The sequence below is a fragment of the Apis cerana genome, linkage group LG7, assembly GCF_029169275.1.
Source record: "Apis cerana isolate GH-2021 linkage group LG7, AcerK_1.0, whole genome shotgun sequence".
Lineage (NCBI taxonomy): Eukaryota > Metazoa > Arthropoda > Insecta > Hymenoptera > Apidae > Apis > Apis cerana.
The window spans coordinates 3,413,145-3,437,896 of record NC_083858.1 but is presented as its reverse complement, the minus strand read 5'-3'; the positions used below and the strand labels follow the sequence as shown (position 1 = coordinate 3,437,896).

Below are 24,752 nucleotides of genomic sequence, written 5' to 3'. Positions count from 1 at the left end.
CGTGACGATATATACGTATAATTGATCGGAACAACCGCACGAAACAAGATTCGTCGCTTTCTGGCTCAGATCAGATTGGATATCCAATCTAACCGTAACGTTGTTTATGGATTAATACTGCAGGGAGTATTAACGCTTATACGAATGTAATTAGCTTTGCGGGAAAGGGATCGAGTTCGATTTTCATCCACCCATAGAATCCGTCTCGGCGATATCCAGCCGCATGTCGACAAGAGAGAGAATCGTCGAAGCGGTACAGAAATGCGAGAATCGGAAGGATTAAAGCACATGTATATACACATGTTTAAAGGAGCAATCGATTAAACTTGGTTCAGAAGCATCGAAGCGTTTGATTTTTGCTTACTCTTTCCTCGAGTTCGAAAATAAAATCCAAAAGTAAAATCGGTTTTAAATCGTAGCAAGCTCTATTTTTCGTTAATATGGTACGATACAAATATTGGATTTTATTTCGAGCTCAAACTTTCCATGTTTAAACTTATGTTGCTAAATTTTCGAAAATTTTAAACATCCACGGTTGGTAACTCATATTCGTGTGAAAGTCCGCGTTTGCACCGCTGTGTACAGGTTACTTTGATTAAATTGGCCATGGTTGCTGTTTGATTAAAGATTCAGAAGTATCTATTATTTATAATTTAGAGCAAATTGAAAAACTTACTATGATCGAGTATCCAGATATCAAGTTAATTATCCAAATTAAATTAAACTAAAATTAATCTAAATCACATCCAATTCGAATCGATTCGTTAAAATGGACAAAACTAGTATCTTATTTTACGATTTGTAAAATATTTGAAGATAAATCTCGAAACACTAAAACTCCGAAAAAGTACCCAAAACAAACTTAACCTCGTTGCTCCTCGTAATTCGCGTATCGATCGCAGCATCGTTTCGCACTTCGATTTACCCGCATCGCATTTCCCCTGAAACCACAATTTTCTTTTTTACCTTTTGTTTTATTAATGATCGACGCTACGCATTTCCCCGCTTTGATCGTATCGATTGTCGAAACGAGAATGAACGTTTTGCATATACGTGGAAAACGAAGCCGCGCGCGTTATGCGTCGTTCTGTTCCCGTTTAACTTGGTTTCCGGACGTGCCGAACAGCTCCCAAATACGATTAGCGGAGGCTTTACGAAACTTGACGCGCCTGAATCCCGTTAGGGGGATGTTATATTTGGTTACGGCACGTTGCTTTCGTGTTCATCGAATTCGACCAAAGAAAATAAAGTTTCGCGTATCGCGAACATCAAATACTCGCCATCTGTCCGCCGCGCCTCGAAACTTTTCCTTCTCAATCGTCTTTTTTCTTGCGGCGTTTGACCACTCTATGTATATATATATTCTATCCTATCGTTTTCTTAATGCGTGTATAATAAAAAAAAAATGGAAGAGTTATTCAAAAACTGTGAATTGAAAGGATATATTCGTTCATATGGAAACGAATTAATTTTTCGCCCGGAAAAGGATTAATTTTAAAAAGAACGGCTTCAGTTTCTTGATTCGTATTAAGTCGCAGGATGAAAAGTGACGTCGAGTCGATCGATATCTAGATACTCTCGCTCGATTCGACACGCACACAGCACGCTTACACTTACGTGTTTGTCCGCAGATTCCCTGACACGATAACATACATATCGTGCCTAATTTGCTGGCAGACGTTCGTAAATGAACGATATAAAGGAATGGACGAGAAACGAACGTAGCCGGTATTCCATGCGTAAATAAGGGCTTTACGTTTAATCCAGTGTAATCGATCTCCACTCTCTCCACATATCGAAGAGCTCTTCTCTCCTTTAACTCCTTTTTTTTCGCCCAGACCCTTCTTAACGAAACTCTCAATCGCTAAGCTTCCACTCTTACGCTCGTGCTACGTAATCTGGGATAAAATCCCGAATGATTGCTTTCCGTTTTCTATGCCCAGGCCAAACAAGAAAAACTACGTATATAGAAGCTTGCTTTATACGTATGAGAGAAAAATTCGCGTAAAATATTCTCACTAGAAAGAAAGACGGAAAAATATGATTGGTAACATTTAAAAAAAAATGATGAAAAATTTCTGTAATTAGGATTAATCGACAATCTCAATTTTGGTATGGTGTAATGTTTCGATACGAGAAATTTTTTTGAAAATTGATTAAATTCATCGACGAACACTCGTCGCATTTTATTGAAAAAATTATTTTTTACAAATGTTGCGATCGGTTTGACGTGATTATTAAGTTTTGCAAAATTTTAACATTTCGTTAAGAGATCGATCGCGTTACTTGATGCGTAATGTGTTTACGAGGTGAATTAATTCGTGAAATTAAATACGCACAGCCTCGAAACCGAACCAGCCGGTGGCCGAAGGGAAATTTGATTGATAGGAACTGAAGCGACCATCGGGAAAGCACTTTAGATAATTGGATAACTGTTAAATCTCATTAGGTAAACCTAACAAGTAGCAACTTGTACGCATAGCTTCGTGTGTAGGCTCGATAAATTCGAGATATTGAACGAAGACTTAAATACTTATAGTTATACTGCCCCCTCTCCTCCTCCTCTTCGTATCTGATTCACGAATTGCTTATAATTGGTTATAAAAAGTAAGCTTCAGCGGATTTATTTATGCATACAATGCGCACAAGTTTGTTCGTATTTGTTGAGTGTTTAAACCCATCTCTAAAATTCTGTGCATAGAGTGACGTTGCACGATATAATTATGGTGTATAACTTAAACCGAGGAGTTCGAATTATGCACGTTTCTCGAGAATATTTCCCTTTTTTTAAAATTATGACAATTTTATGATCTACGAATTTAACGTATAAATAATTGCAATAATTCATTAAGATACATAAGGAAAAATAGTATTTTCGAATTAATATTTTTTTAAAACGGAAAAGATAACTTTAAAATTGTTATGTATTTTTGTTTTGACAGTTTTGCATCTTTAATATTGTTATTAATATTGACGCGTAATTCGAATTCGTGATCAAAATGAATGACACATGTTAGTTTTGATTTTTTTGCATTATTTACAGATGACTGTAGTTGTATTAAAAAGTATCAAGACTCAAGACATTAAAAATTTATTATCATTTCTGGATAAAAAAAAATATTGTGAAAATTATTAAAAATTAAATTTTAATATTTCTAATATTATTGAACTTATATATAACTTATGTCTTAAATATGCATTTAACAAGATATTGTACAGGTATAATTATTTTCTATAATTATGTAATGAGAAAATATTATATTAGGGAAAAGGGGATTCAAAATCATTTTTATAAAGATTTATAATTTTTTAATAGAAGATAAAAAATTTTTTTTTTTACATCATATTATTTTATACTAAAAGTTTATGATTATCTATTATTGAATACATTTGAATTTATATTAATTTAAATCTTATAAATATAACGATTTTTATAAAGAAAAGAAAATTTCAATGTTAAATATCTCGAAATGTGATTTTAGCAGACACGTCTTTACTTCTTTTCAATATATAATTCCTCAATTTATTTTAAAAATATTATAACTCATTTATCGATTTTTAGGAATTTATCGTTTAAAATATTCGAAATTTCTTTAAAATAACAATTATTTTTTTAATTTTTTATTTCTAATTTACTTAATTCATCAGAAATATTTTTTAAATTACTTATATAATTCATATACATATATCTACATATATTTCTAACGAATCAATAATCGATTTCCAATTTTTTTATTGTTATTGACAATATTATGACAAAATAATGAAATGAGTTTTAATATATATTAAATTTTAAATAATTTTATTATGCTAAAACAATCCTAATTATATTTATTTTTTTAAATTTTCTTTTAGTTTAAATTATTCATTAACATATAATAGATTTGGGTGTTTTAAAGAATTTTCAAATAATCTTAAATTTTTTTAAATTATTTAGAACTAATTTATCTTTTAAATAATATATATTTGAATGAGTATTTAGGAAAAGTATATAAATATATTTGTAATTAAATAATTTATTTAAGGTTCATAACAAAATAAATTATTTATTTTATTGGCTTTTTGATTTTGATTTCAAAATATTTAATTTTTAAATATACGGCACTAAAAATTATTATTGTTCCTGATTAATATTATTATATACTTGCTATAATTATTATTATATTTATTATTCAAAACATATTTTGAAAGTTATTCCAGGAATGTGTCTTTCATTAAGTAATATACCTATTATGACCTAATCTTTCATTTTCTTTTTATTTTTACCAAATATTCGTCTTATTTTAAATTCCTTCAACTAATGAAATAAAACACATAATTTCAATTGAAATACATTATATATAAAATAAATGATAATTTTTGTTTTTTGATATCTAAAAATAAGTTAATTTTATTATTTATTGATAATTTTAGCAAATCTTGACAAATTTATATTTATTTAATTTTCTCTAAATTTTCATAAAATAATATCATTTTAGAAAATTTTTAAAAATATTTTTTAATAAGCTTTAATGAAAATTAATAATATTTTTAAAGAAACCATTTTTATGAATGATAATAATCTGTTAATTATTATAAAGTTAAATCGTATAGTCACTCATCAAAGTATTGACATATTTTAGTAAATTCAACTAATAAAATTGTATTATTAAATCCAACAATACTGGATGAACATATTGATCAATAAAATTATATCGAATAATTTCTTTATTATATTAATTTCGAAGAAACACGAAGATCAACCCTTAAACTTATCACTTATTTTCATTTTCATTTTTTAAATATAATTTCGTAATTAAAATACAAATTATTTAAATTCGAATGTCCACACTTCTATTGTTCGCTGATAAAAAATATTTTCAGTTGAAATTGCGTATAAAATATGATAAAAATTTAAGGATTAATTTCACGCGTTAATTTCAAAGATATTTTCTGTCGAAAAATGAATTGTTCTCATCAAACCTATTATAATTTACATGTACAATTTTCATTGAAATCACATTCGTTAATACTTTTTCTTCGAGATATTATATCTTGTTCGTGCTCGATGATAGCACATAGCCAACGCTACTGTCGCCATTTGATCACATGCTCCGTGATTGGCCAGTATTTTTTGTCAATAACTTAGTTAAGTAAGCCGTAACAAAAATTTTTTCAAAGAAAAACGTTGTTTAAAATTATAAATCTTTGGATTTTCTAATTTTTTTGGGACACCTTGTACATGTTTCCTTATAAAATAGCTTTCCTAATACTTTTGTGACAGAGTGTAGATTCCTAGCATAGCATGCATATAGCAGGACAGATAACATTTTTATAAGCAGTTAATTACAATCAAATTAACTTCAAAAACATCAAAAATTATATTATAATCAAATTAACTTATCAATTAATTATAATCAAATTAACTCAGAAAATATAATGTTTGAGCATGTAATTCAATTTATAAATTAATTTAAAAATGAAATTGTTGATTCATAATATTAATTAAATAGATATTGAATCGAATAATAAATGTCAATTTTTTATTCTGAAAAGTAAAGTGCGTATTATTGTTTAGATGAGAATGTTTTTTATATTCACAAAATAGTATTAAATGTAATTAATTATATTATAAATTATTTAAATATAGTTTAAAGATTAGATAAATTATAGCAGTTGAGAACCATTTCTGTTTGTAATCATTCATATTACGTGAATTAATTATTAATAGGAAATATAAACGCAACTATTTCTATGAAAAATATCGAATTTTGAATTACAATAAAATAATCGATCTAACATTATCATTAAAGATTGCAATGATAAAATTAAATAATAAAATTATTGATATAATAAAAAAAGGAAAGTTAATAATACGCTATATAACAATTTTACAATTTTATACAAAATTTAAATGATATTAAAATCGAATATATGAATTCATTAGAGTAAATCAATTTATTTTTGCTTTCATAAATTCCATAATACCTTCCCTAGAGCAATTTAATATGAACCACTTCAGAAATGAAATAACCAATTCCACTTTTTACATATTTCAATATCAGAGATATTTAAATACCAAATGATTTATCTTGATAAAAATGATCACGTATCATAAAAACCTAAAATAAATTATATATTACAACCGATCATTTTAATTAAATAGTGAATTTTCATCAGGAAACTTTCTAATGAACAATCTTTATTTTCCTTTCTATTTCCCGTGCCGTTATTCTTTTAACTCTAAAATTAATCACAAATCCTTGCGCTTTTTGTTTTATACATTTATTTGGATCGAAAGAAAATTAAACGAACCGATGTATTCGTTCGAAACAATATTTACCAATCCCGCGTATCACGTAGTAATTAATAAAATTTACGTAACAGGATCGTTTCAAAAAAAAAAAAAATTGTCTTTGGAACAGCCGGTCAATGGTCGATACCTTTAACTGGATGCTTTGACATTGCAGGGCTAAACGATAGTAACGAGTCACTCGGTACAGAAGTGTATGTATCACGCTTGTAGGGTGATATTAAATACGGGTGTATCGAGTTGCGAACAAGTCGAGCGTGAACGCGCAAGTAAATGGATCTATGTACAATGTGTGCTCATGAAAATCGGGAATGCTTATGGCAGCTGTTACGAAGCAGCGTGATGTGACATCGAAACGGAGAGATATGATTGAAATTATGTTCCATATCAAGGATTAATATTCCAATTTTTTATTTTATTTTACATTTTTTTTTTTTTGCCCTTTCTTTCCTGTCGTTTGTTTTATTTCAATTCGAAATATTCGCGAAATTAAATTAAAAAGAATAAATAATCGACTCTCGACTCGGTAACATTATTTTCTTTCGTATTTTTCTAATCAATTTCTAATTAAATTTTGTAAAAGTATATACATATACAATGTGTATACAAAATAAAATGAGCAAGATTATTGACATTTCGATTTCATTAATGCATTTTGAATGAAAAAACTAAACGTTATCAAGAATTGAAAAATAAAATCTGTAAAAATTGAGCGAATGTTGTTACGATTTCTTATCTCACTTGAACCTTATAGAAATACATAAAGGAAGATGAAATCGGATGCTCGTAATATTGACAAGAGAAGACGAAGAAAAAACAAATAAGAATCTAAAAAAAGATAATTAATAATATCGTAAAACAATAGTAAACATCGGGAGACAGCATACCCCCTTGACCTATATTCTTGACGTCACTGTCAAGTTCCGGTTATATTACGATATCGTAGCTGATTGCACCACTGCACGCACGATAGTTACCTTTAATGCGCGCTGTATACACGAGTTTACGTTTCTAATTCTGTACAATTAAAAAAAAATCGTTGCTATTCCCCTTTGAAAACTTTTTGGATCTTGCGATTAATTTAATATTAATTCGACGGTCACGTACGGATTACTATCGATCATCAGAGCATCCGATCACGTCGGATATTTGTGATGAAAGGAAGCAACTATTCGGCTATGGATAAATATTCATGACGGTTTAAAAATAAAATGATCGAAGATAAGGAGAAACGAAGCGAAAAATATAATATACGATGAAAAATTGCAAACACCGTGAAAATTGGAAAAATCAACTTTTTTGATTTATTAGATTATTTCAAAAGAAATAAAATTCAAATGATATGAAAGAAGTGACATGAGATTAAGATAGGTTTAAATCGTTTTGTTAATCTTGAATTAAGGAATTCAATTTTTATTAATTTTTTATTAATTTTCATGGGAAAAGCTTAAAATTTACGAGATCTTGAGAATTTTCAATTTTAAATATGGAAAATCTAATTCATTACGCTGGAAAATTAAATTAGATATAAGATTGAAAATTATAAATAAATTTTTGTTCTTTCAAATTTCTCATCGAAAATCAAAGATCTAAAAATTTATAAAAATATGTAATCATATTCCTCGAACTATGAACAACAGAATAAGCTTTGTTTCGGAATGCAATCTTTAAAATTAATGTCGTGATAAATTGGTAAAGAATCTCGTTTAGATAAGAAAACTCTGCACCCTGCTATTATGATTACATTTAATATCTAATGGCCAATTATATCAAAAGATTTCACCGAACTAATATCTTTTTGAAATAATTGTCATATTTTTAAAAAATTTATTTTTAGATTCACGATCTTCAATGAAAAATTTCCAAAATAAAAAAAGTTTTTTATAATTTTAATTTCACAAAATTCATTTTTCATTTTGAAAAATTATACGTCGAATATGTCGATTCCTTTGCTGTTTGAATTGAAAGAAAAAAAATTGAATTTGATAAATAATTTCTTAAGATAAACTTTTTTGTAACTTCAAACGGTAATGGATTTAACGTGGAATGATAAAATAAATGATAAAATAAAAATTTCAAAAGTTAATCAACTTGACAAGTTATTCGGATATTTGCATGCTACTTTTATCATCAACTTTTCTATCTTTTAAAATTTTTTTGCAGTCGAATACAACAATTTAAAGTTTATTAAATATACTGTAAATTTTGAGATATAAAATATTATTGTATAAATATTTGGAATATTCGGTTTGATATGAAATAGGTATGGAAAAAATAATTTAAACTTTTATTTATTATTTATTACCAAGGAAAAAACAATGAAGAAATAGTTAACACTTTCAATGTATATAAAAATGATTACGTATAAACTTCAATAAATATTAAATAATTACAAAAAATTTATTTCTCGATAAATTCTCAATAATAAATATTTGTGTTTTTCACTGCTCTCTTTCATAACAAAAAAAGTTTAAATTATTTTCTATCTACTTTACACTACATTGATTTAACATTTTCCATTTATAGCGCATTTTTAAAAAATTTCACATTGTATCAAATAGATCTTCGATTCATTCTCGAATCTTCGCGATTGTTAGCAGCGAATAAAATTCGACACGTGTCACGGAAGAAAACAAAAGAACAAAGGGCGCTCGAAACGCTTGGAAAGATGCTACGATTGAAACCGATACATTGAAATCAAATAATATAAAATAATTATTCTTTTATCTTGTAATAATTTAACTGTCACAAACATCTTTATTAATTATTATTAATTTGATGAAAAATTTTTCACGAACAATAACATTTAAAAATTATCTAAAAACTTTCTCGAATACAAAATCGTTTTTACTCATCTTATTTCCAATTTATTAATTTATCAAAATGAATACTTTTCATGATTGCTTCTGAAAGAGAAGAAAATTGATGAAAGCTAAATCCCATGAAAAAGAGAAATAGTATTTAAAACCAGTTATTACGTTTTTCATAAAATAGATCTCAACACATTTTAAGTGCAATTTATAAATATTTTTAAAATAATTAAATTACTAGTTTTGCACGTCCCTCATATAAGAACCTGTTATTTCCATTATACAATTGTAATAGTGAATTAATTAAAATTATTATGACTCAAAATCCAGAAGCGAAAGATAAACTGAAACGAAGATTTTGTTTGGTTTCTTGATAAATTAGTATTAGGCTAGACAACATATTTATTTAGTCATATATTTAAGAATTTATTTAATTTCACAACTTTTGTATCCAGATATTGACGTTCTCAACTTTATTCATTGTTGATAATTTATATAGAAAAATGTATCATTCAACAATAGCTATAATAAGAAGCGATTATATTTATTATCACAGATATACTATAAAAGAATAAATAAAATAAATAAGATAAATAGAATTCAATAACATTGTTTCTTTTTACGATATATTTGCAAATATATCAAAAACGAAATTATTTAGAATATTGATCCCGATAACATATTTCAAGATCATCAAAATCATGTTCATCATAATAATTCAGATAAGATTATACATAAAATCTACATATCCACAAATTGGATTACATAAAAACATACTTAATAAAAAATATACTTTAATATTAATCCTATCATTTACATCATCTGAGATAATAAATTTAACCAATTAACATAATATTATGATTTATTATGTCAGAATAACGAGAGAACGAGAAAATTAAAGACGAATATATATGGATAAAAAAATAAAGGAAAATTATTATCTATTTAAAAAACGTCAGATAAAATAGTCGATCAAAATTTAGAGGGCAGAGAGACAAGCAGAAAGACGGGCAAGCTGGGCAGCGAACAGGTCATCTAGCTACCAAGAGAGCAAAACCAACGTGGCGCAGAATGCACAATAAGTGTTGGGTTACGATAAACTGGTCAGAAACAATAGAGGTTGTCGGAGCAATGTGCTCCAAACTGTGCAGCCAAGCTTCAACTATCAAGTTACCGGCGAATATAGCAGCCGAGTTACGACAGTCACATAGCAAGAAGGTTGCCTAAAGGATCGAGACCAAGGATCATTTGAGTGGTTAGCTCGCGTTAGTTTGCCCAGCGAACAACGTATCACGTGACATACTTATTGCAACATACAGATATTTCCCGCGTCTTAATAATACACTATATTTATTTATTAATCGACGAATTAACAGACAAATAAACAAACTATGTGTTTTGTAAAAATAAATATTAATCTATAACGTAAGGAATTTTTTTTCTTCAGTGATTCGAAGAAATTCGTAATCGAGTGGATTATTGGATGTCTGCAAATTTGCGTAAATAAGGAATCAATAAATTCTCGTATTATCCTATATTTATATTCAAAGTTATGGTTTCAAGATATTTCATAAAGTTTTGCCGTCTGGAAAATTGAAAAGCTGGACATAAGTACAAGTTTCAATTTACTTTTCTTTCCCCTCTCATACAATCTGGTTTTCTTTTACTTTCTCTTTTACTTTACTTTCGTTCTTCCTCCTCTCCCTTTCTCTCTCTCTCTCCTCTGCTACTTCTCTCCCCACAGCTCTACTTTTTCTTTCTCTTCTTTCATTGTCGTCATTCACATACAAACATATTATATATTCCCCATGCTAACTTCGTAGCGACCAGAAATAAAGATAAAGGAAAATATATTCCGTTTGTAAAATTTAAAATAGAGAAATAATTTAAAGATGGGTGGCACGAACGAATGTATGTTACGAAACAGCAAAACGTGAAATAAGAGAAACGAAATATAAAATAAATAAAGCTAGTAATAATATTAAATGCGAATAGACAATTATTATCCATCATTTATCTTCTATCAATTATCTTCTTTGTTTCAATTTATAACAATAATATAAAAAAAAACAACTGATAAAAATGCGTTAATTTATTATGTATGTATGCTGTATGAATATTACAAAATAAGCCCAAGAATTTTAAAAAAATACAGAACATAAAGATTGTAATTATATTAAAGTATTCTTTACTCATATAATTTATTCATACTTAATTATTTTATAATGATTTAATGTAATCTGCATTGTTTGATGATTGAACTCGAAAAGAATTTTTTTTGTTTTTCTTTGCAAGGATTTTAATTCAAAGAAAAATTGGAAGAATATTTATATATATAAAAATAAAAAAATGTTACAAATATATAAAAAAATTGCATTTCAATTAATTATTACAATAAAGAAAAATAATAATAATTGTTTTCTTGTGATAAGAATAATCTTTATTTGTTTTAATACTTGTATATTACTGATTTAATTTTTGCTTTGCTTTGCTCTGAAATTTTTAATATTCAACGAATATTAGAAATATAGAATATAGAAGGAATGTTTTTTTTTTCGTTCAATTTTGCTTTTAATTTCACAACATCTTCTATTTACTTCTATTTATTCTCTAAGAGAATTTTCTTTATTAAATAAATTTATTATAATTTTACATTCTAAAACTTTCATTTTGTACATTCTCATATTTTTTAAAAATAATTACTTAATATATAAACTAATAAACATTTAAATGACACTGAATTCAAGAGTTTTCCAAGAACAAACTTATTACAACAACAATGTATAGAGAAAAATAAGTTTTCTATATTATTTCAATCGAGCAACATTTTTGTTTCGATTAAAAAAATATTGTATATTTTTATGACTTTTCTCTATCAATTAAATGAAATGTAATTTATATATCCTAAAAAAATAATATATTACAAATCACGTACAATTTAGAAAAATTAATTGAACATCACGTTTTATTTATGTATCGTTTAAATATGTAATTAAAAATTTGCCAATACAAACTTTTCATCGTGACTGTATGTATACACGTGTGTAGTTGAACAAATGGGAACTCGATAAATGACGTGCAGGACGCACGCTGAGAAAGGCACAACAGCAGCTGAAAGCGAAAAATCGTAATCAACTGTTTCGCGGTCACATCGATGCAATAAAATAACAACGACAAATTCGTAAACAAGTTTCGCATAAATCGCACGATGGATCCACTCTGATTTTAAGGTTGGATGCATTAGTTATCCGTGTGATAAAATACGCGTGTAAATCCAAATAAGTTATCTCTTATATTATTACACTTTGATCGAGCAATTGTTGAGATAGAATTGTGGGGATAATCTTTTAAAATGTTTTAAAATCTTTTAAAGCAAAGCACGATATTTTTACCAACGAATCTCGATTTAATCGGCTTAACCGAGAGATTAGAAAATCGGATAAATCCTGGTTAATAATAATTGAGATCTGAGATCGAAGAAATTATATTTCATTATTTTTAATTTTATTAATTTCAACATTAATATTTGAATGAATAAATAATTACTTAAATTGAATATTTTAATTTAGACAACAATTACAACAATTACTAGAATAATATAAGGATTTATAATGAATCAATTTTTAAGTCGAAATTAAATGTAAATAATTACTTCTTATATAAATCTAAATTAAATCGAATAAATTTAGTTAAAGCTAATTGATTAGCAATTTATTGTTAATAAATCATTTGAATATAATTTTATTCTAACTAAATAATAAATAATAATCAATATTTTATATTTAAAAAATTAAAAAATATATATAAGCTATTTAAATTAAATTATTTATTCTTAATATAAAAATTAAAAAATAAATAATACAAATTCTTAAAGTTAAATATACATTAATTTTTAACCTCGTAATTTTTAATCTATGGATATTTAATGTTAATAATATAAATTTACTTGGCGATATTTCAATAATTGATTTTTCAATATACATTTCATAATCAAATATTATCGTAATATAAATATATGAGAAATAATGCATTCTTTTTTAAAATACGATCCGGATGAATTTTTTTATTTTATTTGATTTTACAATGATAATGAATTATAATATTTATAATTACTTTAAATATCTTGTTATATAAGTTATTTCCAAAATAACACATTCCATATCGATAATATTAACAATATTATGTATCAACTCAAAATTCCTTTTCAATAAAAAATTATACAGATAGCGAGGAAAAAGACGATAAAAGTAATGGTACATCGCGTTGGAAGTGTAAAAAAACAGCAACAAAACTCAGGAATGTGTAGGAGAAATCCGAACGGAGAGCACAAAGAAGAAAGGATCACATACCTGTAGAACAGGTGTTCCATCGAAGACCGGCTTTTCGTTCTCTTTCTCTTCGAACGTGCACACATCTACTATACTCGGCCGACTATAAGTTTCGCCGTCTACGCGTTCTTCGTTCAAACGTTTGCCTACGAATATAAGATAATGGTATAGAAAGTTTCTCGATAAAAGTGATAGTGACAGTAATAGAAGCAAATATAACGAATAAACGTTTTTAAAATAATAAATGAAATTAATTAATTCTTAATTGGCTGCGAACGAATCCAAACTTTTTACATATAGTAAAAAATATAGAATAAAATCTTATTGCTCGAGTCCTCCGATTTTTATGTAAGAAAAAGAAAAACAAATTTCGCTTGTACTTGAAAATTTTATCCTATATTTCCTTTTTATACCGAATAATATCGGTAATAAATTGCAACATAATTTAACATTCTTCGAATATTAAAAATGAGAAATATTTAGCTCATTGATTAATAAATTGATCATAGAACGATTTCTTTTCATCGTGTATGATGAACGGTATCCAGAAACACGACGTTCCTGCCATAAAATCAACGACAAGTCGAGTGTTGTTGGCCCGATGCCCGCCAAAATTGACTGTACTTTAATTTACCGCACTCCACTTCGTGGATATTGGACGTTCGACTTCGATTCCCAGTAATTAATCGCCCTCAAGTTTAAGTAAAATCGAACTGTACCGCTCGAAACCTCGATTTTCCGTCAGAACCTGTTCAAAATTCTCATGATGAATAAGGGATTTAAGCAAAGAGTTATCTCAAAACGAAAGCCTTTAACCCTTTCCAAAATTCCCGGTAGCAAGATGTCGAGTGATAAATTTATCCGGGATCGTCTCCTTCTCGCGTAGACGAAACGACAAAAATAACCCTGTTCTCTGCGCTCCAATGAATGCATAAGCACGGAAGGATGCACTCGTTGCTCGAGGAACGTGTCTTGTGTTATCCATTCAACCATTCAACGACGAATCGCCTCCCTTTTCCCTTGCTCCCTCCTTTCTTCCTTCCTATGTCGGCCGGAAATCGCTAGCTTTCAACGATTTATAAACCTCAAGCAAATCGATCGATGGATAAACTGTTTGCGAACGTAGTTAGACACATTTGTACGCGGTATGGAGGAAAATTTACGATGGCGCGTACAAACGAAATCCTAGAAAGATGGGGAAAATATTGCTAATTACGTATGAATAATCGTTTCCTCCGCCCCAACTGGGGTTTCGAATGGGGAAAAAGACCCTTGCTCGCTTCAATCGTGATGATTAGATTAGATATGTAGAGTGAAACCCCTTATATTCATGGTTAATCATAGTTGGAAAAAATGTATATAGTAAATAAAAATATAATAAATATTATTGTTCGTTTCATTTCGTTTCATAAATGTATGTATATACTCAATGCGTAACGTTTTTTTATCTGTGATTTTAGTTAGTCCCCCAAGGCGTTGAAACTTACTTCCTGGTGATATGCAAATCTTAACGTAATCATTCTGCGATACCAAATGTTCAGACGAAGTAGTAACAGGAAGTAATATGAATCTTATTCTTCGAATTATAAAGAATTTAATTTTACATTAAATGAAACGAGACGAAAATAAAACTGTCAATCATTTTTGCATATCAATTTTTATATCGTTTTAAAATATAATCCTTAGAATCATCCTTTAAAAATTTTCTTTCTATTTCGTACACATTTCATAATTATAGGCAACATTTTATCGTATGACAAATATTTTATTAAAAAAAAAATTTTTAAATAAAATTAAAAGATATTAAAACATATTCTTTTTGAAAAAAAAAAAATTAATAAGAATTGTTTTGAATTTCTGAACTCGATTATAATTGAATTATAATATTTGGAAATATCGTTGCGAGCACATTGTGTGTTTTCCAAATCACGTGACCTACATGCGCAACCGTATTCGATAAATGGAACGCATCGTATTTCTTTTATAGTAATGTTGCTCCCTTTATTACCTACACCCTATGGCTGCCAGCACAGCCTGTTGCGTGCACAAAATACATATGTCTCGAGAGCTTCTTAATCCTTCCCTTCTGAAGAAAATTTCATGTTCAGTTTAGCTACCGTGTAATTACTTTAAAACGATATACATTGAAAACACGGCCTGATGAAACTTTGATGAATCGTTAATGTTCTTTAAAAGAAAATCAAAAAGCGAGATACACGTATACACACATTTACCGTGCGAATGCGTATGATCACGGAAAAACACCATTTCTCGATCGTGACGTGTACCTATACATTAACCGGTTCGAGAATTACCCATCTAAGTCCGTTTATGGTGCGTATTCAATTTAATTTCTTGCCATGTACAAGATGATCAATTACATTTAGTGAAAGATAATACGAAAAAAAAAGAAATAATAAACTGTCGTTTTCAATAACTATTTTTATAGATTCGCGTTTAAATTATATTTGTTGTAATAGATATAAACCGATAATATAACTAATAAAAGTTCAACATTCTTCATAAACTTGACATAAAAAGTCTATTATATTTGATTTAGCTCGAGTCGACAGAGGCAATGGCTGATCTTTCTCTATTAGCGGTACGTTAGAAGCTCATAATAAGATTAATTATCGATAATGAACCTCTCTCACCGAAGAATCCATTATATGATACGGAGCCGATATTGTAATTATATAATTGCCTCGTTTGTGTTTTCGATAGTTTGTTTTGTTCGTGGAAATTATTTTCCAACGTCAGATCGTAATGAAAATATATATTTTTACGCTTTTAATTATTTATCTCTCTGGAAACAATTATTAATTAAAATTGTAAACATCAAAAGTTAAGATTAAAAATTAAAAAGCACACGTGGATTTTTGAGGTTAGGTTGCTTGCATTAACGGCACATCTTTTGTCCAAGAATTTGCTTTACGTACGATGAATAGTAATATTCGTGTGGTCAGAGCGGCACAATAAAGCGGTAGGATGCATTTCGTAAAAGGAAGAAACGAGGTTCTCGTTTGAGAAACGAGACCGCGTGTCGATTACGTCGGCCACTGTCATCGCGGTAAAGCTCGATCGTTTTCAAAGGTAAGAAGGCAGCAAGATAGAGGTAAGAAAGAAACGTGGCGGAACAGGGGATGTGAAAGAAGACCAAGAGTAGCTTTTGGTAAGTAATGGCGTAACCTCTCAACGAACCTCTTCCACGAGTTGCTTTAATGTACGCGACTTGTATAGCTGTGTATGCTCGGAGATAGGGAAAGGGTGGTAAACATTATACTTCGAAGAGGGAAAGTGGTAACACTCTTTCCACCTTCATCTAGCCCTCGTCCAACTCGATACTTAAGTACTCTTACTAACCTCTTCCGATCTCGAGAATAAAATACGCATGCTGGATATCGTTCGTTCTCCTTTTATTTCTCTTCGATTGACACGAAAGTCACTCACGAACGAATTTTTTCCTACTCTATTTCCAAACATATTCTATATAATAATTGTGGGGGGAGATTAGAGAGATAAAAATAATATTTACTTCTATACCGTATTTTTATATTTTATTATATTATACTTTTGAAAAAAAAATTTTCAAGCGTAGTAAATCCGTATTAATCTTTTAAAATAAGCGGCATTTCTCCCATAATTACTCTAATTCTTGTTTGCTGTACTGTATCAAAGCTTTGTGAACGTCACGAGAACACAGTAAATAGAGATCGAACAAATTCACTCATCTTAATTAAAATGAAAATAGACGCATTAAATGAAATTTATCGAGCATTTAATCACGACGTATCTTAATGCATCGAATAATTCTAAAAAAAAATGTATCATATTTTTACGTACAAATTTCGTGCATAAGACATATTAACATAGATTCCATGCAAGTCGGCTGAACACGAACGTTTCTTAATTACACTTCTATCAAATGGCAAAAGTAACGACTGTATATGACATTTGGCACGTGGCAACAACAATTATTACGCAACACGGTAACGATGAATGAACCGAGAACTTTACGGTACGTTGACTTTCATGAGAACTACCGACGTCAATTATCAGTCTTCGATGCTCACTCGTTCATTAACATCCAAAGTCAATCGGATGAATATACCACTTGATGCTAATCAACTGTAAGGCTGCATGTAAAAATCAATCGAAACGATATATATCTTTTTTTATGCTAATGTATACGATTGAAAATAGAAAATCTTTTATAAGATGTACTTTGCTCTTACCATTCATAGCCCATGGTCCATTTACGTAATGGACGTATATGAAATTAGAAGAACATCTAATATATAACTTTAATAATATTAATAGACTAATTTATATGGAGAAATATATATATATATATTATAACGTAATTTAATCTGCAAATTTAAACTACAAATACAGCGAATGAAACGGTATTGTTTAAGATAACGAGCACAAATTAATAATGCTGTGTTGAAATATGTTGATATAATCTAAATAAAATAACTGTGAATTTGCATAAAAATGACAAAAGAAGAAAAGAAAAGTAAAATAAACGCAATCAAAAATAAAATCTGAAGTTCAAATTTCATTAAATCTGTTAAATCTCTTGTTCCTTCGATAATAACAAATCGTTCATGCGCGCGTGATAGTCACACTTGTTTCTGTATCGCACCAATGACCACCGAGATCGTTCCTGCACGCAACGTTCCTATACTCAACGTACGCTTGTTTCAGCGCAACCACCTTCTATACTTTATACCATCGTTCGATCTTAAATTTCCACGTCTATGCATTCCTTACCACTATATCCTTTTCTGTGGAACAGTTATTTTATCGAGCTATCGATCTTACTAATATTCCTTAAATAGCATTCAACCGTCACATTTGTATTATTTCATTTGGTTAAAGAACTAACCACGATCAATCGGACTGTCGATAATTTCATTTTTTTCATTGTTTACTTATTTTCTCGAGAATCATCGCAAATTCCGATATCACATCGATTTCCAATATTCGATCTTCGAATAATTGATCGTATTAACGATTTTTTATTGGTTTGGGAATTAAATTGATAAGAGCAATAATTTCATAATTATTATATTTAACAGATTTTAGTATCTCATATTTCGTGTTTCGTGTTTTCACGTATAGTTAAGTATGCCGCAACGATCGATAAATGAAACACGATGAAACGCACACTGACCTTTCTGCTCCGATCCTGGGTTCGATGTTGCCAACTTCGAGCAAAGGTAGATGTCTTTAAAACAGTCAAATTCACGAGACACTGCAAACTACTTACACTCACGGATGTCCTTTCTAATTTTTACATTCTTATCGATACTATTAATCTACTTATAGAAAACAAATAGACAGCAATGGGATTAAAGAAAAATATATAGAAAATCAAAAATGATTACTAGCATGGCTCGACTCTGCACTCTTACGTGAACATCGCCGATGATGTGTGAACGAAACATAGATCTCTATATGTTTGATACACGGTACGATCTATCATGTCTAATTTGGTGGTCGAACAACGCGAAAATTTTGATTGATTGTTTAAAGTTCGATATCAATGTCACTGCACATGTCATTGGTGCTCACTGTCGATCACTATTGCGTTCGAATCGGGTTACAGTGTATCCCGGAAATTCTCACGATTCCATTCGTATATGTTCTAAGTATATTCGTAATCGAGATTTAAGCGACAAATCCAACTGAAACTTCAACGCAAATCAATCTGACGAAACACTCGCGGAAGGGAATAGCCGAGTTAAGAATCGTGTAGCTCATGAACGCGTTGCGAGACTAAGAACATTCACAAAGGAATCAACTGAAAAACCCAAAAGATGCGACGCGGTAAACGTCCACGCTCGCTCTGAACAGCCCAGCGGCGGCTCGAATCTAGCGCGCATCTGCGCCGCGCATTTCCTCCCTTCATTGGCTCACCGACTGCTATTCTTCCCCCGCCATACCACTAGCTGCGCTACAGGGGTTCTCTTTACGCTCGACGTCACCGCCGATTCTACTATTTTATCGACTTTCTTTTCCTTACTCTTCTTCTTTTTTTGTCTTTTTTCTCTTTTTCCCCAGATAACAAGCGAATCTACCTGTAATCGAATTGCTTACAGTCCTTTACACTCTATCATTCATGATTCATAAACTGTTTTCAACTTATGATTTTACGGTCTTTGCTTTTTCCAAAACATAGAAATCTTAATTATCATTGTAAGCATTACATTGTTATTAAGTCCTTACTTTCGATATGGAATCGACGATTGTTATACAAAAGAAAGGAAAAACAAAAAAGAAAACCATTAATGTTTGTTTTCAATTAATTATCGTTCGTTACGAAAGAAGAAACTTGTAAAAAAATGAATGCATCGTGGATCGATTATTTAAATAGAATTATAAAACTTGTAACTCGTTATAAAACGTAAATACATATGTATTTATTTAAACAGAGTCGTCACATCGTTAAAAAGAATTGTCGTTGACTGAGTTAAATTATCTTTTCTCGTTGATCTTGTTATCTCGTTCCCTTTTGTGGATAACTTCCATATATTTATTATAAAATTTTGTCAAATTATGCTAAATTTCACCATAATATTGGATTCAAAAAATTATCTCAAATTCTAAAAAAATTATTCGTAATTTACATTCTCATCGCGTTTATATATAATTTTAACATTAATATAAGAATATATAAGAAATTTTTTTTAAGATTTTCGCCTATCTAGAGACAATGCTAAGATACAAAAAAAATAAATCAGCTTCAGTAGTCGTTCGACAATTTAATATCACATGTTGTATCATGATATAATTATATATGCGTGAATATTAAATGTGCTTTTTATTTTTATTATCTTTTTTTCTCAACTTATTATCTTTATAACTTACTTATAATTTTTTATAATACATAAATAATTAACATGGATTTAATTATTTAGATTGTAATATTAGATAAAAATATTAAAATATTATAAATCACGAATAAATTTCAAATTAATCGCAAAAATATATACATAATAGTATTACACATTTTCTTTTCTCCAAGCTGAAAAATTCATTTCTAGACACATATGCAAAATTTCTGATTACTTGGAGTGATCTATTGACGTGAACATATGAAAATAATTTGCATTTACTTTACATTATTTCTAGATGTAAAAAACTATCATATTATATATGATGCATATGATATATTTTGTTACTCACAGAGTTTTCGTATGTTAAATATATACATTGATTAATTAAAAATTAATTATCAACAGTCACATCATAAATAAATATTATAAATAATTACACTTATAATACAGTCTTTAAATTTGTTCATTTTCATCTATCAAATTTAAAACAATTTTATTTGAAAAACATGATAATATATTAAAATTGCAAAAATATTAAGAGCCAAAAACATGGAAATACGCAATACATATGCAAAATTGGAAAATGGCATAATTCAGCGAGCGAACTTTTCTATGTATGAAAAACATGGTTGAACTTTTTCAATTTACGAGTTTCGATGTGCAGTGTTGAAATAATACGCACCATGTTTGATTCCAAGTATGTGTGCGCATAGAGGCACGTTCGCTTTTTCTCGATGTATACATTCAGATAACACTTACACAGGCTTGTCCGTTCGCAATGTGTCTCCCGGACGATCAGGATACAACAATGTTAAGTGAAAAGAATAAAATTGCCGATTGTTTTATTGTTCTTGAAACCTCGATGTTTGAAAAATTTGAGCTCTTTCATAATCAGCAAATGTACAAATAATATTTATAAATAATATTTTTAATTATTCTCGCAATTTTCGTTATATAATGCAATGCGATACACAATTATTTGTGTATAATGAATTATACAGAGAGCAATTTCTTTGAAGAAGAAAAATTAATTTCTACAAGTTTCGGTATTTTATCTGAATACATTGAAATTTTATAATACATATTGAAACTTTATAATTAATGTATCTCATATTATGCTCTACACGTTCGCAAAATTTCATTAAGAATAAAAGAAATTTTAATTTTTTTATTTTAAACTTTTCTTTCTTCGTTATGAATTCATATGAACGAATTTCAAAATTTCAAAACAATTTTGCAGATATGATAATTTTCCAATATTTAATAAATTATAACGTATAAGAAATTATAATATAGAAACATTTATATAAATAGAACGAGAATGGTCCAAGTAAATAGAATTCATAGAAGCAGAGTTCCGTCGAAGAAATTTCAGTGGAATTCTATTAAATATTAAAGAACCTATTATTTGTCTTTCGACAAATAATTTTATATAAATCCATAATACGATTGAATATAAAAGATTTGCGGTAATCGTTACAAGATTCGTTCTTCTTTGTTCTTCTTTACTTTCCCCGTTTTGCTTTCTACGAACCGGTCTTTGTGCCGCTTATTGGATGGAATTCGACCGAAATCGATGAAGATGAAAGGAACAACAATAAAATTTGAAACAATTTTCGAGTCAACTGTTAATACACGTTATATTCATTAAAAAAACAGAAAAGTAAAAATTCTGTCTGATATAAATTATTATTAATTCGGTGCATAGATTTTTCATTAAAATAATTCATTATTAAATTGTTGAATATAATTTATCTTCTATTCAGATTTCATTTTTTTCATTAAATCATTCTCAGAAATTTGTATTTACCCCGAAAGTATTCGTTTCTAATGCCACTTACTCTGGTTTACCTCATCGACCCTATTTCCTTTCATCGAGGCAATATCCGGAACGAATTTTCATCGATAGAAATATTTCCGCCAAGAGTCATCGGGATGTCACGGAATTCTTCATTTCAGTTTCTTTCATATATTTCGAGCGATAATCTTCCATGTAAATTCTTAACAGCTTGACTTTCTTTTTTTTTTTTTTATAAAATTCTACGTCGAACAATTTACATTATTTCGTTCAACAATTATTAAAGTGGGTGCTGATAAATTATTTAAAGAGAAAAAAAATTAAATTATATATATTTTCGTGTTCAAATATTATGCTGATACTTTGATGCTCGGTCCCGAGATTAATTAGTTCATAAATCAAACAATTGTTTTTTTAATTTCACTTTTCTTTCTTCCTTTGATATATTACCGTCCAATAAATTCGAAAATATATCAAGAATATTTTATCGAGAACTACTGCATTCCCAACGAATTAAGCTCGTTCCGATATTTATGGTTCATTGGAAGCAAAGTCGAGAGGAATCCACCCCTTTAGCGACGAGAAATCTATCGATTAAAATATCAAACGATATGCGCGTGAAAGCACGATTTGCGGTTCAAGCCAAACTCTGCTGGAATTGCCGTATCCATTATATATCATGTATTGTGTATACAGCAGAACCACGAAAAATCCAATATTTCGTAAGTAAAATTATTTTACCGCTGCCAGCGATTAAAGAAATATGTTTCAACGGATAAAAAATGCGATAGCTTCCGTGATCCCAGACCATGAATGAAAATACAATGTACGTGTACTTTCTTTCATCTGTCATGCTGCTATAAAAATGTTTAACAATGTAATATTGAAATGCATAGAATTCTCCTTTATTCGGACGAACAATAATTTATGTATATTATGCGCGAGCCTTAATTTTCTTTTCAATTTTCATCTATTAAAAAAAAAGGAAAAAAAGAAACGGCCATACTTGGAATAAAAATAAAACAAGGAATAAATTTATTTAAGATAAAAAATACAAACTCGATTTTAAATTATACAGAAAGAATGTAACTTGAATCTATAAAAAATAATATCGAACAAAATATGTGATAAAATAATCATTGAGATATATTATTACTCAAATAATAATGTTATTTAAAATAATATTGTAGAATGAATAAAAATTTATTTCGATAAAATTTGTGGGAAGAATCAAAAGAGAAAGAAGAACACAGACTCTGTGTTACATGGAACGAATATATAGAAGAAGAAGAAGGTACGAAAAAAGATGTTCATCTTGGAAAAGAACGCCAACGAGGCAGCTGACCGTGATTGCCAAAGTAGAGTCCATTTAAAGGGCTGCCAGCTACTTCTTGCAACCGGTATCGAAGAACTAGTCGGCAGATGGCATACGCAGGCTTAACTACACTCCTTTCGGGACCTTCAAAAACAAGCAAGACTCGCTCTCTCTCTCTCTCTCTTTCTTACGCATTTACTTCATCTCTTACATCCTCTTAGGGATCGAGGTCACTTTCGATCGTAATCACTTTCCATTAAACCGTAATTATACCGATTAGTTTCGTTAGAATCATGTTTCGACGATTCGGTTACTATTTATCTTTAATAATTATTGATTATTTATATTCGATCGTTAAGACGCATCAATGAAATGAATTAGATTAATTAACTAAACTTTAACGAAACGGTAGCATGATCGAACGTTGTCGCCAACTTGGATGGGACGATTCGAGATTTTTGAGGATGGATCGTGAACGAAATCAGATCCGCTCTTCTCGTGTCTCTCCAAAGAGAGCAGGTGCGCCATGCATCACGGAAAACCAGTCTTTTTCTTATTGATCCTGCTTCTGCCCTTTGGACCGTTACCAATCCCACCTGCCGATCACGTGGCTTCCCCCATCCTCTTAACCAACTACAATTTATCTTTTAATATACGCTATGTACAAAATATTTTCTATATACTTTTCAAAAAATTTGATTTTTAGCGGAAGATTTTTGCTTTTTCAATTTCTAAATTGAAAAAGAGCAGTATAATAGGTTGAAAATCGTCGAAATATGCCGAAAGATAGAAGGCGATCGACCGAGCAATCCATAGACGTTTCGTCGCAATTTGTAATCCGATATTATCAACCGAGCAAATGTATTGAAGCCGCACAAGTACGCGCCCATGTTTTTTGCAAGGTGCCCGATTGAAGACCACCTGTCGGTGCTCTGCGTTATCCGATGACAATTTGCTGCGCATTGGAGAAAGTAACACGCGTGTGCACATTATCCACGAGAGACCATTGTACCCTGTGTCTTGATGAAATGTGAAAAATACATGCATATATTTATCTTTGAAAAAGCGAGAACAGGAACGCCCTTGAAATGAGAAGTTGTCGCCTCTTTGCCGTTTATTGCTCTTGATCACGACACTCTAACGATTGCGCATAATTTTCTCTCTAAATGGATGAAATGAATCGCACGACGTGTTCATTATAAACATTATATACGTTCATTATACACAAACAGTGTATCATGTATAAGCATAAAAATATTTATATAAAAATATCGATGGACGTTTCATTCATCAAATTATTAAGCAATTTAAACAAGCAAGCAAGAGACAAAGTGAAAAAATAATATGATGGAGAATGGAACGAT

General features: G+C 29.3%; 1 protein-coding gene across 12 annotated transcripts in view; it reads right to left on the bottom strand.

Annotated features, from left to right (window-relative positions):
• Window positions 1–19,323, bottom strand: part of LOC107998469 (protein tincar) — a 46,934-nt gene extending 27,611 nt beyond the window's left edge. For 8 of the 12 annotated variants that reach the window (XM_062077683.1, XM_062077690.1, XM_062077687.1 and 5 more), the window contains exons 1-2: window positions 18,610–19,323; window positions 13,452–13,576 (exon numbers count right to left, since the gene is read on the bottom strand). The gene's annotated coding sequence lies outside the window, so the exon portion shown is untranslated. The remainder of the gene's footprint in view (window positions 1–13,451; window positions 13,577–18,609) is intronic. The other 4 variants (XM_062077684.1, XM_017057766.3, XM_017057767.3 and 1 more) reach the window with 1 other exon arrangement.
• Window positions 19,324–24,752: the final 5,429 nt, after the last annotated feature.